The following is a 17,030-nucleotide window of genomic DNA, read 5'->3' as shown; positions in this document are numbered from 1 at the left end:
GCGTGGAGAGCGGGAGACGCAGGTGAGGGTCACACAAAACCGATGGTGTGCGACAATACTCATGTCTAAACACGCGTCATGTCACAATGCGGACTCTCATCATCAACACGGACTCACATCATCATCACAGACTCACAACCTCACCACTCACCCACAACACGAAACACAATAAAAACAACAAAGACCGCCATTTGCCACTAAGTAGCGGCAAATGCCAGGCCAGGTGCACTTTGAGACCACGTGAAATGCTGAAGGCTCACTGACAGGTCACAGGTCAGACCCAGGTGCCAAGAGTTGACTGACTGAGATGACTGTACCAACGTGCTACATTTCAGCCGCCCAGGTCAAAGGTCGTTGTTGTGAGCATCGCTCCTTTGTTCGGACACCAGCAACACCGCGACAAACACCACCACTAGCACCACCACTAACACCACTACTAACACCACCACCACTAACAAAGACAGATCCCCCGTATAGCCTGAATATACTGTAGGGGCAATTTCTGCTAGCGAGCACCTATAAAGGTCGGCATGGCACACGAGGGGGTGGGTGGCTAACACCACGCCTGGCCGCCTTTGTCTCCCTAGCGGCGATGTTTACACATCGTACCAGGTATTCATTTGAGGCTGAGTCTACCTAGGGGAGGCCCAGGACCGGTTCAGATAATCGTTACTGGTGTTGGCCGTGAGCGGAAATCGAACCCGGGTCGCCAGGTTTGTAGCGCAGCACGTTAACCGCTACACTACCGCTCCCCTCAACTAACACCACAACTAACACCAGCACTAACACCACTCCTAACACCACCACTAACACTACGAACCCTAAAAACACCACCACCAACATCAACTCCACCACCACCAACACCACCATCAGTAACACCACCACCACTAACACTACCACCAATAATACCACCAATAATACCACCATCACGAACACGACCACCACTAATACCACCAACACCACCATCACTAACACCAGCAACAATACCTCGAACAACCACCACCACTAACACCACCATCACTAACACCAACACCACCATTATTAACACCACAAACACCACCACTAACACCACCATCACTAACACCACCACCAATAATACCACCAACATTAACACCACCACTCCTCCTCCTGCTAATACAGGACACCAAAGACAACGATCCTCATAGAGCCTTAACAGGCAGTAGGGGCAAGTTCCTGTTAGCCAGCAGTACGTATGAAGGCCGGCACGGTACACGAAGGGGTGGGTGGTTAGCACCACGCCCGACCGCCTTTGTCTCCCCAATAGCGATGTTTACGCATCGCACCAGGTACTCATTTGAGACCGGGTCACTGCTACACACAGACTCACACAGACCCACACACACGTACACAGACTCACACAGAGAGACTCACACACAGACTCACTTAGAGAGACTCACACACAGACTCACATAGAAAGACTCACACCACCGCCGCCACCACTCACCCACAGCTCGGTTCCACGCCTAACGGCCAAACTGCCAGGGGAAGCACGTGGCGCGAGACGCGGCGTGGTGTAATAGCCATTAGCTCCTCCCCCTCACCTAAGCTCCTCCCCCATGCTCCCTTTTCTCCCCCCTGCCCCTCCCCCTTCACAACCCCCCCCCCCCCAAGCATCCCCCCCTCGCGACCCCCCTTGCTCCCCCTGGCAACCCCCGCCCATGCTCCCCCTCAACCCCCCCCTCACGCCCCCATTGCCCACCCCCCTCCCCCCTCTTCTACTTCCGGTTAGGCAGGGGGCTAGTGGAGGCGGCGCGCGCTGTGGATTGTGGGTGGCGAGCGGCTGATTTGGTTTCCCGCTCACGGCCACCGTCAGTGGGTCGCGAAATCTTCTGAAGCGGCGGCTCGCTGGGCCTCCTCTACGTCGACTCAGCCTGAAGGTGAGAACCTCGCGCGGTGTGCACACATCAGCAGTGGCGGCGGTGGTGGGGGGAGACAGAGGAGGAGGCGCCTGGCCCACAGCCGTCACGTCCTAGACGCCTGCTGAGTTCACGGCGCTGCTTCAAGCAGAGCCCGGCCCTGCTGCTGCTGCTGATGAGGCGCTGACGGTGGAAACCGGCCCCAGAGTGGCCCTCGTGTTGAGCCATAGCTGATGAGAGGCACTCCCAGACTGCCGTGTGTTTTTATCCCTGGAGGGACGGGTTTGTTGTGGAGGCGAATCGCCTGCTGCTGGAAAAGGCATCCACTAGAGGCCGCTATATAGAGGTATTTGGTCTACTCTTCCACGCTGGTCCGGACGTGTTGGAGCAAAGTGGCCATGCCCACACTTTACCCCACCACACGCAGGGCGTTAGCTCGCTGGACTTGCAATGCAGAGGTGCAGGTTAGATTTCATTCCCACTCACACCCACCGACACTCACTCAGCCACCCACTCAGCCACTCTCTGGGCATCTATGAAAAAGAGCTTCATAGCTCATCGGATTCCTCCAGCAAAAACATACTGATTCTCACCCACCCACTCAGACATTCACCCACCCACTCTGGCACTCATCCACTCACCAATTCACTCAGCCACCCACTCGGCCACCCACTCAGCCACCCACTCTCGCACCCACTTCGTCACCGGTCGCCCACTGCCACCCACCCACTTAGTCACCGGTCACCCACTGCCACCGGTCACTCACTCTGCCACCAGTCACTCTGCCACCCACCCACTCTCTCACCAACCCACCGACTCTCTTGCCAACCCACCGACTCTCTCGCCAACCCATCCACTCACCCACAGGGAGACACAAGGAGACAAGGGGACCCACATGGTGTGAGAGTGTATCAGCATCATTGTGGTTGTTGTGGTGGTTATGGTTATATTTGTGGCAGTAGTGTTTATACTTGTGGTTATGTAGCTGGTGGTTATGGTTATATTTGTGGTTATGGCGATTATGGTCGCAGTGATTGTGGTTATATTTGTTGTGGTTATAACCCGCGATGTATTTCGTCGAGGATGGATGCCGCCGCGTGCAGGAGTTGGGCGAGGCGGGAGTGAGCCACCTGAAGCGCCCTCTCCGACGGTGAGCCGCCGGGCTGCCGGGCAGTGAGCAGCTCGGCCGGCGTCGCTTCTCCTCCCCCTTCCGGGGCTGCCAACCCCGGTGGTGTTGAGTCGTCCTCCTCTTCCACTGGAGTCCTGGTACGAGTTTTTCTTCGCGTCTCCATTATAGCGATTCATCTTACTATTTGGCTACTTCTGACGCCAGTTGTAGTGGGTGGAACGGAGAGCGAGACTTCTTACCGAAAGAACCAAAGAGTATGAACTTATATGGTTTATTTAACCTATTTTTAGTGGTTTGCTACCATTCCCTTTGCACTCCTATCGTTTTTGTATTGTTTGTTGTTGTGACGTTATGACCCCGTGCCCCCTACTGGCACATCTGTGATCAAAGAGCTTTATAGCTCATTGGATTCCTCCAGCACAGAATCAATACCGATTCTGATGAGACCGGAACGAGCACGTTTGAATAGAATCGCGTACTTCGCTTTACTAAAATAGTTGTGGAATCGATTCTTGTGGAATCTGTTCTCGTGGAATCGAATCATCGATATTAATTACAGAGATTCACCATCGATATTAATTACAGACATTAATCAACGACGTCGCTAGGAGTATCGTGGTGCCGCTCTGCAAACCTTCGGGCTACTATCAAAGGTTTGTTCATCAAGCCATCCAGATATATAAACACAGACATAACGTCAACCGAGAAGATGGATACAAATTGAGTAATCATTGGAAGAATGTTATTAACCAGGTAAAACCTTAACTGCTTTATGGTGTTGCCTTAACTTTCCGCATCTCTAATTTCTTAAGCTTCCCACTCCCAGCCCCGCTCTCTTCAGCACTCCCCTCCTCATACCCCCCCCCCCTCTCTATCTCTCCTCCCTGATCCTCCCCCCTTCTCTTACCTATATAGTCTCTTGTTTACAGCAGCTCTTTTGCCCACGTCGGCAATTGTTTCTTGCTGTGGTTTGTCCCACCTGATGATGGACGCTTGTGTTGTGCCCGAAACGTCGTGATTTAATTTATTTTATATTTTATGCCTATGTGACTTTACCGAAAGAACCAAAGAGTATAGCCCAAGAGAGTTTGTGTAGGTGGGAGCGGTAGTGTAGCACAGTAGGGGGCACAGGTGGTGCATCGGCCAGTCATCTCAGTCAAGCAACCAATGGCAACCTGGGTCTGTCTGTCTGTCTGACCTCCTGCTGCCAGCGGGCGTTCGACGCTTCATGTGGCCTTAACCTGCACGTAGCCTGGCACGAGCGCCGTGGTGACTTCTCCACCACTTCGTGGCGAATGGCGGTTGTTGTTTATGGTCGTCTCGCGATTAGCACTACGCTGCACTACTAACCCAGCGACCCGAGTTCAATTCCCGCTCACGGCCAACACTGGTGACGATTCCGTTCCTGGGCCTCCCCTTGGTCAACTCAGCCTCAAATGAGTACCTGGTGCGTTGTGTAAACATCGCCACTGGGGAGATTAAGGCGGCCGGATGTGGTGCTGGCCACCTACCCCCCTTGGTGTATCAAATGTGCTGCTCGTTAACAGCACTTGCACCCGACAGTCCTGTCGAAGGCTACATGGGGGATCTTTGTCTTTGTTTGGTGTTGCAGCTGAGGAGGCGCAACTGCACGGCGAGTACCTCTACCGCAAGGCGCAGGAGGCCAAGAAGATCCTCGTAGAGGAGAAGGCGCGGCTCAAGAGGGCGCTCGATGGTAACGGGCGGCAAGACGGATCTAGAGATGGGCTCGCGACGACAAGACGGACGAGAGACAGCGAGACAGATTAGAGACGTTGAGACACGCAAGACAGACTAGAGACGGATCTAGAGACAATGAGACCGCAAGACTGACTAAGATGGTACAAGACGGTCTGACAATACAGGCGACAAGACAACCGCGCGTTGAAAGCGTTTCCGAATGAATCCATGCTTGCGCATGATTTTTCTTCCTTGTTAATTCTCCCCTGCCCGCCCCCTACCCACTGCCCCCTGTCCCCCTGACGTCGTCACCGAAGAAAACCTGGTGCTGCCTACGGACCTGCGGTGGGAGGCGCTTGAACTCCAGAAGGCCGTGGAGTTCGACCAGGGAGGGGAGGGTGATCTCACATCCCTCACCATCACGTCTCCTCGCATCTCTCTCTCTCTCTCTTCCTTCCCGCGAGACTCTCGAGGCAGGGGGATAAGCGTCGCGCGTCTCCGCCCGCTAGACACGCCGAGTCGGCGCGCATCCCCGGCTCGCCGTCGGTCCTTCCTGCCAAGCGGTGGCACCGTGTTTTGCCGCGGAGGTTCGTGGATCGAGAACGGCGGGCCCTCAACCCCCCCCCCCCACCGGTTTAATGGGTTTAATGCCGCAGTTGCGTTGACCATAAATACTGCACGGCGATTACTTCCCAAGTGGACTTTGAAAAATCCCATGGCGTGAACGCGGAAAAGAGTCGGCCGTGTGTGTGTGTGTGGTGGCTGGCGTAAATTTTGGTGGAATGTCGAATGAAGGCCGTGGTCACCACATCACGTGTGCTTCTGGAGCAGTCTTCCTTCTGGAGCGGTCTTCCTTACAATATTAGGAAGCCACTGGAGCTTTGCACTTTTAAATCATCGTCTAGATTGACAAACTCATTTCTTGAGAACTACTTTTTGTGGTTAGTTTGTCACACTTCCGATTACCACGGTTGGCTACGTGCTGTAACAAAGAGGTTTAACATGCACTGACGCACTCATTCACTCACTCATCATTTTACTCAATTTACCCACTCACCTGCCATATCACCCACCCACTCTTGCAATTGGGACTCATCCAGGTCTCATTAGTGCTCAGCTCGCTACACAAAATCAACGCGATCACTGCAGAGTGATATTCTAAACCATTCCTGGTCGCTCCTTCCATCCACCCACACACACCTTCACTCACCTGCATGGGGAAGTATGGCAAATGATAACCTACCCTCTCCATCCCCCCTGCCCCATCTACCACCTCTTTCTATCCACCCCCCCCCCCCCCCGTGTCAGTAGGAGTGAGCAGCCACATGGATGACGAGTACCGCTGAGCCGGTGTGAAGGACCCACATCATGGCGACGAGCTCACGCGACCCCAGCTCCCTCCTCAAGCAGTTCATCAAGGTGCGGGCACGGGGTCACAGGGGCTACAGGGTTTGGGGTCACACGAGGAATGTGGGTCCTCGTGTATTGCATGTGTACAAGCGCGCAAAGACAGAGGTCCCCCATATAGCCTTAACAGACTTTTGGGACAGGTGCTGTTTGCGAGGGTGTAGGTGGCTAGCACCACAACTGGCCACCTTTATCTCTCTGGTAATGATGTTTACACACCGCACTAGGTACTCATTTGAGGCTGAGTTGATCTAGGGGAGTCCCAGGACCAGTTCAGATAATCGCCACTGGTGTTGGCCATGAACGGAAATCAACCTCGGGTCACTAGGTTTGTGGGGCAGCATGCTAACTGCTAAATTACCGCACACACACACATGTTCTCTATCGGATTTAGAATCAGTTCCTTGCACCTCACACGAGCCGTGTCGACCAATCATCGGGCTTGTGCAGTGTGAGACAACTCGCATCCGTTGAGTTAACCAGAAGAAATCTGGTTGTTGATGAAAGGTGGAGGCTGTGTGGGGGGGGGGGGGTCGTAAGTGGTGGAGCATTGGACACTTTGCTTTGGTGCATGCAGCTTTTGTCAACTTCATTCCTCGCGATTCAGTCCGCCTTTTCCCGATGACCGATCCCTTCCATTCATCGAAAATGTATCTACTGTAGCACTACGCACGGTCGGTGGTCACGGAAAGATGTACCATTGGGGGGGCGCCACTGTGGCGAGATGTTAACTCCCTCACCTGGTATACAGGAGGTCGCAGGTTCAATCCTGACCCTGATGCCTGCTGTATATTTGGAGTTGCGTGCCTCTTTCCGAGGAGTCGCGTGGATTTCTCTCCAGGTCCTCCGGTTTTTCCCTCCGCATTTAGAATCGACGTCCGTTTAAGAGTATTTGGCTGCTATAAATTTCCACATGACGATAAGCCACTTAGTTGAGCTATGATTTGTGGCCAGGTCGCTTCTGGAAAAGAGCTGCATAGCTCAGTGGGCCTTACCTGGTAAAATATAAATAGTAAAGTTTTTCCAATGGTGCATCCCAGTTGTGCCAACACGGGGTTTGGCGACCCCATATACCGGTAAGGCTCGGCTTCCGCAATGGAAAAAACAAACAACACAACCCGAGTCGGATACAGTGGGAGGGCGGAGAAGTGGGGGGGCGAACGCAGCGTGGCCGGGACGGACGCCGGTGGAAAGAGCGGACTCGGCGTGTGACCGCTTGCTGTCATGTTACCACACCACCACCACCATCCCACCACCACCGCAGGAGATGAAGCTGATCCTGCCGAACGCTCAGCCGATGAACCACGGAGGCCACAAGCTGCAGGCGCTGGTGTGGGCGTGCTGCGCCAACGCCGTCAACGACTTCATCGTCCTGCATGAGCACCGCGGTATGCCAGGCACGCGCACGCACCACAGTCGACAAAGCTCCCCCATGTAGCCTTTAACAGGCTGTCAGGGCAAGTGCTGTTTGTCGAGCGACCTACGAAGGCCGGCAGGGCACACGGCGGGGTGGGTGGTGTGGTCATTACCGCATCTGGCCCCTTTTGTCTCCCCACTGTCGATGCTTGGATACACTGGAAATCGAAGTCAGGTCACCGGATTTGTAGTGTAATGAGATAGCCACTCCGCTCCCGCTCCCCGGTGTGATGCATGGTGTGACGTGTGTGATGCGGTGCAACAGACGGGGGATGGAGGTGTATTTAGCTGTGCGTACGATGTGCGGTGTGTAGTATGGCGCTGCAGACGGGGAATTGTGGTGTCTTAACTGTGTATGTGGTGTGATATGGTATGATGCCGCTGATGGAAGGGCAGTGTGTTTAACTCTCCAGTACAGTCTGTGTGACACCTGTGGTGTGTCTAACTTTCCGGCGTGCTGTTCATGTGACACGTGGTACGATGCCACGGTGTACTTGACACTCTCGAGCGTGGTGATGCGGCACGACATCCGGACGTGGACATGATGTCCGAGGCATTCCCACACCTCGTGATGCACAACTTCACGTCGCGACTCGGAAAGAGGGTGCGTGCGGGCACCGTGCCAGTCTCACCCACATCTTCCTCCCCCATCCCCAAAGCACAAAGATCCTTCGTATAGGCTATAACCCTTTCTCATTTTCATGATGTACATATACGTCGTCAAAACGGAACCGTAAGAAAAACTCAAGTACGTCTTCTGACCTGAAGACATACCGAGGCTCCCATAAGACCATGCGGGAGGGCGTGTGGCACAGTTTTGTTCCATAGAGTGCCGGTCGTGTCACTACGGTTCTCTGCGGTGAGGGCAACGCCTTTTAAAAACAGCAGCGCTACGCCTCTATAAATAAAATTAACGCCGAGCCGCTCGCGCGTACCGAGATTCATCTGTGAACGTGACACCTACCACCCGGCAACTTGCAGATGTCTCGGAATGGGAAAGAGTGAGCAGACTTTTGGGCCAGGTGCTGTGTGTCCGCCTGTATATTCGGAGTTTGCATGTTCTCCTCCTGGTCACTTTGATTTTTCTCCGGGTCCTCCGGGTTTTTCCATACACATTTAGAAACTTGAATTTCGAGTATTTTGCTGCTATACATTTTTATGTGAAAAAGAGCTACATAGCTCAGTGGTAAAATAAAAATAGTTTCGTTTTACTTTAGTTTTCGAGCAACAGCACAGTTTTTATTTAACGCCATCTCTGAAGCTGAAGGCGCGTAATGTTGTTCATTTGTTAATGCATCCGCAGTTTTAAACAGGGTGGCCGCTGGCCTCTAACTGGCAAACGTCTGCGAGGACGCGTAATGAGAGTCCAGCGCCGTCCGTGTGACTTGCCACGACCCCTCCCGTGACATCTGTGCCCCCCCTTCCCTCCCAACAGACACAACGTCTACAAGCGCGACGGCAAGGACATCGAGTTGAAGGAGGTGGGACCGTGATTCGAAATGGAGCGTAAGTCTGCCTGACACATTGTTACTCGTCTCCACTTTACACCCCTGCAGAGGCGGTGGAAATTCCACATTCCTTGTGGACTTCCCTACGAAGTGGTTGTAAATTTTATCGACCCCTGAGAGGATGATGGGCTGAATGTAAGAGTCTAGCCTCGGGCTAGGTGGCTCGCGGGTGACTTGTAGAGCGGATCGGAACTTGAGTCGGTGGGGTCGCTGCTCTGGTCGCATTCGCTGTACCGTGACCCGACTCGCATTCCCCCACCCCGGATGCGATGTGTAAATTCAAAGATGATCGGACGTAATGCTGGCCACCCACACCCACCCCTTGGTGTGCCGTGCTAGCTTTCCTACATGCTAACACACGAACAGCGCTTTTCCCACTCCGTCTGTTAAAGGCTGCATGGGGTGGATCTTTGCTTTTGTGTGTCGCGCAGTCTATGAGATTAAACTGGGCACGCTGGACAACGCGGCCACCGCCGAGGTGGAGTGGCCTTGGCGACCGTACATGAACACGGCGAAGAAGAGGAAGTTCCTGAGCGTGGAGTGAGGGAGGGGGGCGACTTCCCCCCCCCATGGGCCTGGGGGGAGGGGCATTGGGGGGGGGGGGTTTGTCCCTGGAAAGCCGGAGTTGGAGTCGAACCTCGCGGCGCTCTCCGCCGAGGCTCGAGACGTTGAGGAGAGGTCGCCGCGTGGATAGGGCAGTGCGTGAATCGCTGTTCCAACCCTCGTCACACACGCGCATTATACGCGTCACACACACATTGCGGATGTACATTTATCAAACACAAACATTTACATCGTCGCATGTGTCGCACACAGAAGCACACAATTGTACAAAAAGACAAAGGTACGCCGTATCGCCGTTAACAGATTGCTGGGGCAAGTGCTGTTAACGGGTAGCAACTATGATGGCCGGCATGGCACCGAAGTGGTTGTGTGGCCAGCCCCACGTCTGGCTGCCTTTGTCCTCCCCAGTTTTGCGATGTTATACACACCACACCACGTACTCAGATGGCTGAGTTCGTAGTGCGCAAACTGCTGCACCACCGCTCCCCAAACGGTGTACATACACGCGTACACAAAACGAAACATTAACATTTATTTAAGTAACAAAAAAGAATACCAAGTCAGGCAGATGGAGAAAGTGGCGTGTCGCCGTGCACAGCACCGCTCTCGTAGCTACTCACCTAGGGTGGGAGCTCTTGGCTTCAATGCCACCCGGGATGTTTAGATGTGAAAACCTGCCATAAATAATATTTTTGGGAAGTCACAAGCGCCTTAAGTTGCATCTCATCTCGACCATTTTAATGGGCACCCTCCCCCCCCTGTAGCTGTCCCCCTGTGGCACAAAATAAACTAACAAAACTAATCTATTTTTATTTTACCAGGTAAGGCCCACTCAGCTGTATAGCTCTCTTTCAGGAACGACCGGGCCACAAATGAAAGCGCTATAAAGTGGCTTGTCACGCAGAAATATATAGCAGCCAAATACTTTTAAACGCATGTTTCTAAATGTGGAGGGAAAAACCGAAGGACCCAGAGAAAAATCCACGCGGTCACGGGGAGAACATGCAAACTCCAGATATACAGGCGTCAGGATTTAACCCACGACCTCTATACCAGGCGAGGCCCCAAGGTGAATCAGCACTTGGCCTGCGAGCGGGTATTATTAGTCTGTCAGTAGGGGGTAATGATTCCGGATTTCAGTCTCAATTGAAACTGAAATCTGGAACACTTTTGTCATATTTTGCTCGTATAAGTGTGTTCATAAAATACAAGTTTGGTCATTGAGAGAGTTATAAATGTCCTATACGCATTTCATGTTTATTGTGTTTATTGTATTTAATGTATGAAGAAAATACAATTTTGTATATGCTACAGTATGTTTCACACGTTATTCAGTGACACTGCATATGACGGGCAATGTTTGGGGCAATCGGCCTTCAACATGGAAAATACATCGAGGCCACATGACCCGTGGCCACCGCCACTTCAACCGTGGCCCCACCACTTCAACCGTGGCCCCATTGGCACGTTGATGTGTGGCTCTGCCTTCACCTGTGGTGAGAATGAGACCAGAAAAATTACAGGAGGCCGACTCCATATGAGTCCGTCACGCTCTGGATCTCGCTAATGGGACGTCGGATGAAAATAAAACATGGAAGCGACAAGTTTCTTCTCTGGCGAGGACATTCCCACAAGATTGCCGCCTTTCCCAATTAATAGAATTTGCCCCAACATCACCCTGATCCAAACCAGCGGGAGCTGAAATCTTCCAGAAGGTTCAGGATTTATTGGTACAATCGTTCGGATGTTGGTGTCCGCATGGACTTGCATTTAAAACCCCCGGTCCGCTTGACGTCTTACAACAATACCTGTGGTCGGGTCTGCTCCCCCACCTTTCTATCCCCTGATTTTTTTTTAATAACTGGTGTAGTATATGTTGACGGTGTGTGCGTGTATCACAACGTGATGTAACCGGGCCCTCGAATTGCCTCAAGAAATGAATAAACAACACCTGTCACTTTGCTGTTGTGATGTCACCACGAGGCGCCGAATGACGGTGGGACGGCGTCGTCGCACTCGTCGAGTGGACAAGGGCTCCGTGAAATGACGGTGCGGATTGCGCCAAGCGTATAGAGGTCGCCGATTGCGCGCCCCTGTGGCTCGACCACTCGTGGGTCCACCTCAAAGTTCCTGTGCCCATTTGAACCTCATTGCCTGCGATGATGCTGCTGCTGGCATGGAAGAACACACGTGGCGCCCTCTTGTCTCTCCATGTTGTCTTTCACGTCCCATCGCAGTTTTCAGGTCCCTTGATGTTTACAGCCTCCGGTAAGGAGGCAGTGAGGTTCAGCCACTCGATTTTTCTTCCTTTAGTGCACAGTACCGTACACGGATACGGGCACAGTACGACACCGTAGCTTTATTGATTGTTCAACGAAAAAGACCATCCCTCGCCCAATCTAGTTACCTATACGGTGTAATATATCGCGAGACATTTGTTAACGTAAAAAAATGGAACTGTAATGCTGAAAATTATACTCCATGAAACTCGGGGTTTTATGGAGTATCTGAGGGCTTCTCAACGCTTCATGCCTCGCCCCCACTGATGCCCTCTTCTCCCCACTCCTACTACTGACGATTGTATGTAGGGTGTGTAGGCATTTACTTCCGACTGTTGTATGTAGGGTGGTGGGGTGGTGGTGGGAGTAAATGAGATTTAAAACTGGGTGCTCAACTTGAACTCACCACCACTCACATCATGTATGCACTCATCCGCCGTCTTGCTCACTGACCCTGTTTCCGTGTTGATGGTGTGAGTCTGTTGATCGTGTGAGTCTGTTGATGCTGTGAGTCTGTGTTGATCGTGGGAGTCTGTGTTGATGCTGTGAGTCTGTGTTGATGCTGTGAGTCTGTGTTGATGCTGTGAGTCCGTGTTGATGGCTCGGGGGCACGGTACAGAAGGGCAGTACAACTGTAGAGTAATAGTTGTCCAGCAGCGGCAACTGCGGTGGACGGGGAGTACACACGCCAGTGAGCCTCACGCGGGTTTGTCAGCAGGGCGGAGGCACTGGGGCAAGGATCACAGAGACCCTGTCTGGAAGACCCTGGAACCCGCTAGTGGGTTGGAGAAGGGAGGCGCGGCCAGGGCGGAGCCAGGCCACGCCGAGTCGGATAAAAGCAGCGGAGAGCGAGAGCTCGTGGTTGCAGGTTCTGGGAAGTGGAGTCGTCTCGTCGGCACTGTCGTCTTTGCCGACTTGGTCGCTGCCGTCTTCACTAGATAATTGGGCGGCCGGATAGTTGTTGGCTGTCTCGGTCGATGCCGTCAGTGTAACATGGTGAGGGTTGTGTCTAAGCTAGGCTATTTGACTTGGGAGAAGCGAGGGCGAGTCTGTGAACCTGATGGTGTTAAATAAGGAAGGTGCGGAAGGTACGGGAGAGGATGAGGAAGATCGTGGGATGGATGGGGGTTGATGAGTAGATAGTGGGAGGGACGGGGGAGGAAGAAAGTGGGAGGGATGGGAGAGAAAGAAGGAGATAGCGGGGGGGACGGGAGAGGAAGAGGGAGATAGTGGGAGGGAAGGGGGCGAAAGAGGGAGATAGTGGCAGGAAAGGGGAATGAAGAGGGAGATAGTTGGAGCGACTGGGGAAGTAGAGGGAGATAGTGGGAGTTATTTCGGAGGATTAGGCAGATCGGTTAGAGTAAGAAGGTGATAGTGGGAAGGAAGGGGAAGGAAGAGGGAGAGAGTGCGAGGGATTGGAGATGCAGAGGGAGATAGTGAGAAGGATGGGGGAAGAAAAGGGAGATAGTGCGAGGGACGGGAGAAGAGGGAGATAGTAAAGCCAAGTGGGAGGAAGAGGGAGATAGTGGAAGGTACTGGGGAGGAAGTGGGAGATGGTGGGAGGGACGAGGGAGGAAGAGGGAGATGGTGGGACGGATTGGAGAGGTAGATAGTGGGAGGGACTCTCTCGTTCCTGCTATTAGGGAGATAATAGCAGGAACGAGAGAGGAAGAGGGAGATAGCCACTGATGTTCGCCGTGGCCAGAAATTTAAACTCGGTTCACAAAGTTCATGGTGTAGTGGGTGTTGAGGTAGCATATCCTGGCTGGCCAGGAAAAGGCAGTACAGCAAGTGGGATAAGCACCATCTCTGTCTGCATGGGATAGAGGGTTGCCCCCTTGCACGAGTGGGTTTTCTCTGGGTACTCCTGTATCCCCTCACGTTTATGAACGCTCAGTAATTGCCCAATTGAATTATTGCTATGCACCGCGACGTTCGTTTTGCTATGTCATGTGATCAGAATTGGGCGCCACGGTGGCGAGATGTTAACTATTTTGTAGGGTATACAGGAGGTCGTGTATTAAATCCTTACCCTGACACCTTTGTATTTGGAGTTTGTATGTTATCTCCCCGTGGTCGCGTGTATTTTTCTCCGGATCCTCCGGGTTTTCCCTCCACATTTATTAACACATGTTTAGAGTATTTGGCTACTAATGTCCACGTAATAAGCCAATTTGTTGAGCTGTAATTGTGTGGCCGCTTCTGAAAGAGAGCTGTATAGCTCAGTGGGCCTTGCCTGGTTAAAGTAAAAAAAAATAGTCAAATAGTTTGCAATTGTTTATATCTGGGATGAATGCATCCGTGGCTTTAATGATGTGGGGATCTGCGCCTGGCATTTTCAGGTGGGATCCGGAGCAATGAATGAGCCCTGACAAGGCAATGGCCCACCCGTTGATTTGCTCCATGAGGAACTTTTAGGGGGCTCGGGACCGTGGCGCCAAGAAGACCAGCTATTGGACCATGGAGGCACCGAAGGGGGCGGTTTCCCCCCCACACGTAACGCTCGCTATCTGGTCGATAAAAACGTATCAATAGGGTCACAGAGCTTGGGCAATCGTTGGTGCCAGCTTACCAAGTGGCTTCCTTCCTGATTGTCTGTGGTTCCTCGCACCTCTGAGGCCTGCTTGATCACGTTATAAGTATAAATATTGTTGTTATCAAGTTCTAAGTGTAAATAATAATTGTTGTTATTACTCGCCTGTTCTAAACATACACCTGTTGTTATCATTCGCCTGTTATCATTCGCCTGTTTTCATTTGCCTGTTATCATTCGCCTGTTTTAATTGGCCTGTTATAATTTGCCTGTTGTTTTCTTTCGCCTGTTGCTACCAAGTAATAAGTATAGTTTTTGTTTCGATTTAAAGCTTTCGTGACTGCAATGATTCATCTTCTTTGGTTCTTTCGGTAAAGTCACGTAGAATGAGAAATGTATTATTTTATTCTCATTCTACGTGACTTTACCGAAAGAACCAAAGAAGATAGTTTTTGTTGTTATCATTCGCCTGGTGTTAGTGGTGCACGTCTCAAATCCAGCACTGGGGAAGGCAGCGAGGGTTCGTAAATCACCGCACAATGATGTTGTGAAATCCTCTTCCCGTGGGCGTCGAGGTGCATAACCTGCCTCGCCAGGAGAAGGCAGTACAGCAAGTGGACTCATCGCCATCGTCACCTGTACGGTTTAAAATGCTGCCCCTTCACACACGTGGCTTTTCTCTGGGTGCTCCGATTTCCCCCACTTGTACAAACACTCGTTATTAATTAGCCAATAATGCCTCCATACATAGAGTACCGTAAAGCCTGGACAATCGTTGGTACTGGCTCACCACGTGGCTTCCTTCCTGCATGTCTGTGGCTCCTCGCGCCTCTTGAGTCGTTCTTGTGAGCGCTATATAGCTTTAAATAATAACTACAAATACTCGCCAGAAGGTGGTGACGCAAGCCTGCGATCCAGCACTGTAGAAGGCAGCAAGGGTTGGTGGATCACACAGTAAATATTGTGAAACCCCCTTCCCGTGGACATTGAGGTGCCTTCTCCTGGCTGGCCAGAAGAAAGCATCTGACTGGCCAGGAGAAGGCATTATAGCAAGTGGGATCATCGCCATCGTCACCTGTACGGTTTAAAATGCTGCCCCTTCACATACGTTTGTTTTCTCCGGGTGCTCCGGTTTCCCCCCACTTGTGTAAGCATTCGTTATTCATTGATTGAAAAGATCTTACAATTAAAACCAAATTCAGGACCTTACTATGACTCAGCGTGGCTTTCCTGGAGTAAGTCTAATTATTATTATAAAGAATTACAGGGGCTGTATGATGACACGACTAGAGAGCTGGCTTGCACTGCGGGGAGCTTAATAGTCAACTTGGATTCCGCACCCCTCAATGTCCTTTTTAAGTTCAGTTTGTGCACTTAAGACTCGCACAAACAACCATACTCAAGAGAACCATAGATTCCCACTCAGACCCAGAACCAGAAACCCATAGACTCCAACAGAGACCCATACATTCCTTCAGATACTCAGACTCATACGGCGACCCTATATACTGACACAGGGATCCATAGACTCAGACAGAGACCCATACACTCACAGAGGCCCACAAACTCAGAAATCCATAGACTCGCACAGAGGTCAATAGAATTTAAATCTGAATATTTATTTACACTGGATGAAATCGATGAGCTACAAAGATCTGTTTTCACAGCTGTCCAATCGGGCAGGTCAGAACATAACTAAAAAAATACAAAAAATGACAGGAAAGACAAACTGTTCAAAAATAAACGAATTAAACTAAACTATTTTAATCTTTATTTGAAGCTTTCGTGACTGCAGGAATCCATACTCTTTGGTTCTTTCGGTAAAGTGACGTAGATATAAATTAAATAAAATTAAACAAATCACGACGTTTCGATCGCAACATAAGCGATATTTTCAGGTGGGACAACCACAGCAAGAAAATGCTGAAGTCGGCGGGAGAGCTGCCGTGGCAAGAGGTTATACAGGTATGAGATGGGGGCGGAGGCAAGGGGGGAGATAGAGAGGGGAGGGTGTGGGGTAGGGAGAGGAAGGGGGGCCGCGTGAGCGCTAGGAGAAGAGGACGTGAGGCTGGGGTGGGGGGACGTGGGCGGCGCTAGCAGTAATTGACAGGTAATGATAGAAACAACGACACAAGTTAAGGCATTACCTGGTTGATAACATCCTTCCAGTGATTGTTTAATTTGTATCCATCTTCTCGATTGAAGTTTTGTCCTTGGCCTCCGAAAATAACAATATCATGCGAGCCCACAGCGTTATAACAATGGCCACTACGGCAGAGGTATTGGTTCTGCCATGTTTCAGATCCGCCTTGTGTTCGCGAACACGGTCCGAGACGTGTCGTTTTATTTCTCCAACGTAACTGCGGCCGAAGTTACAACTCAGTTTGTAGACTCCAGGGTATAGACAAAAATTCAACCGAGAAGATGGATACAAATTAAACAATCACTGGAAGGATGTTATCAACCAGGTAATGCCTTAACTTGTGTTGTTGTTTCCATCATTACCTGCCGGTTTTACTGCTGCCCCGCCCATGTCCCCCCACCAGCCTAACGTCCTCTTCCTCTAGTGCTTACGTGCCCCCCCCTCTTCCTACCCCACACCCCCCCCCCTTTTCTCTC

At 51.6% G+C, this 17,030-nt stretch overlaps 1 long non-coding RNA gene across 4 annotated transcripts; it reads left to right on the top strand.

Moving 5' to 3' along the window:
• Nucleotides 1-1,705: 1,705 nt before the first annotated feature.
• LOC142905846 (uncharacterized) lies at nt 1,706-11,560 on the top strand. Of its 4 annotated transcripts, none has more exons than XR_012929846.1 (7): nt 1,706-3,143; nt 4,619-5,291; nt 6,016-6,123; nt 7,376-7,499; nt 8,036-8,131; nt 8,963-9,033; nt 9,467-11,560. It is a non-coding gene; the product is annotated as an uncharacterized LOC142905846 (long non-coding RNA). The 4 variants fall into 4 exon arrangements; XR_012929844.1 differs by lacking the exon at nt 8,036-8,131 and having other exon boundaries at nt 1,715-3,143; nt 4,619-4,720; nt 5,022-5,291; XR_012929845.1 differs by lacking the exon at nt 8,036-8,131 and having other exon boundaries at nt 1,721-3,143; nt 4,619-4,720; nt 5,169-5,291.
• Nucleotides 11,561-17,030: the final 5,470 nt, after the last annotated feature.

Source organism: Petromyzon marinus, chromosome 59 (genome assembly GCF_048934315.1).
Source record: "Petromyzon marinus isolate PM22_M1 ecotype Great Lakes invasive population chromosome 59, UKy_Petmar_22M1.pri1.0, whole genome shotgun sequence".
Lineage (NCBI taxonomy): Eukaryota > Metazoa > Chordata > Hyperoartia > Petromyzontiformes > Petromyzontidae > Petromyzon > Petromyzon marinus.
The sequence above is the reverse complement of the archived record's forward strand: the minus strand, read 5'-3'. Positions and strand labels throughout refer to the sequence as shown.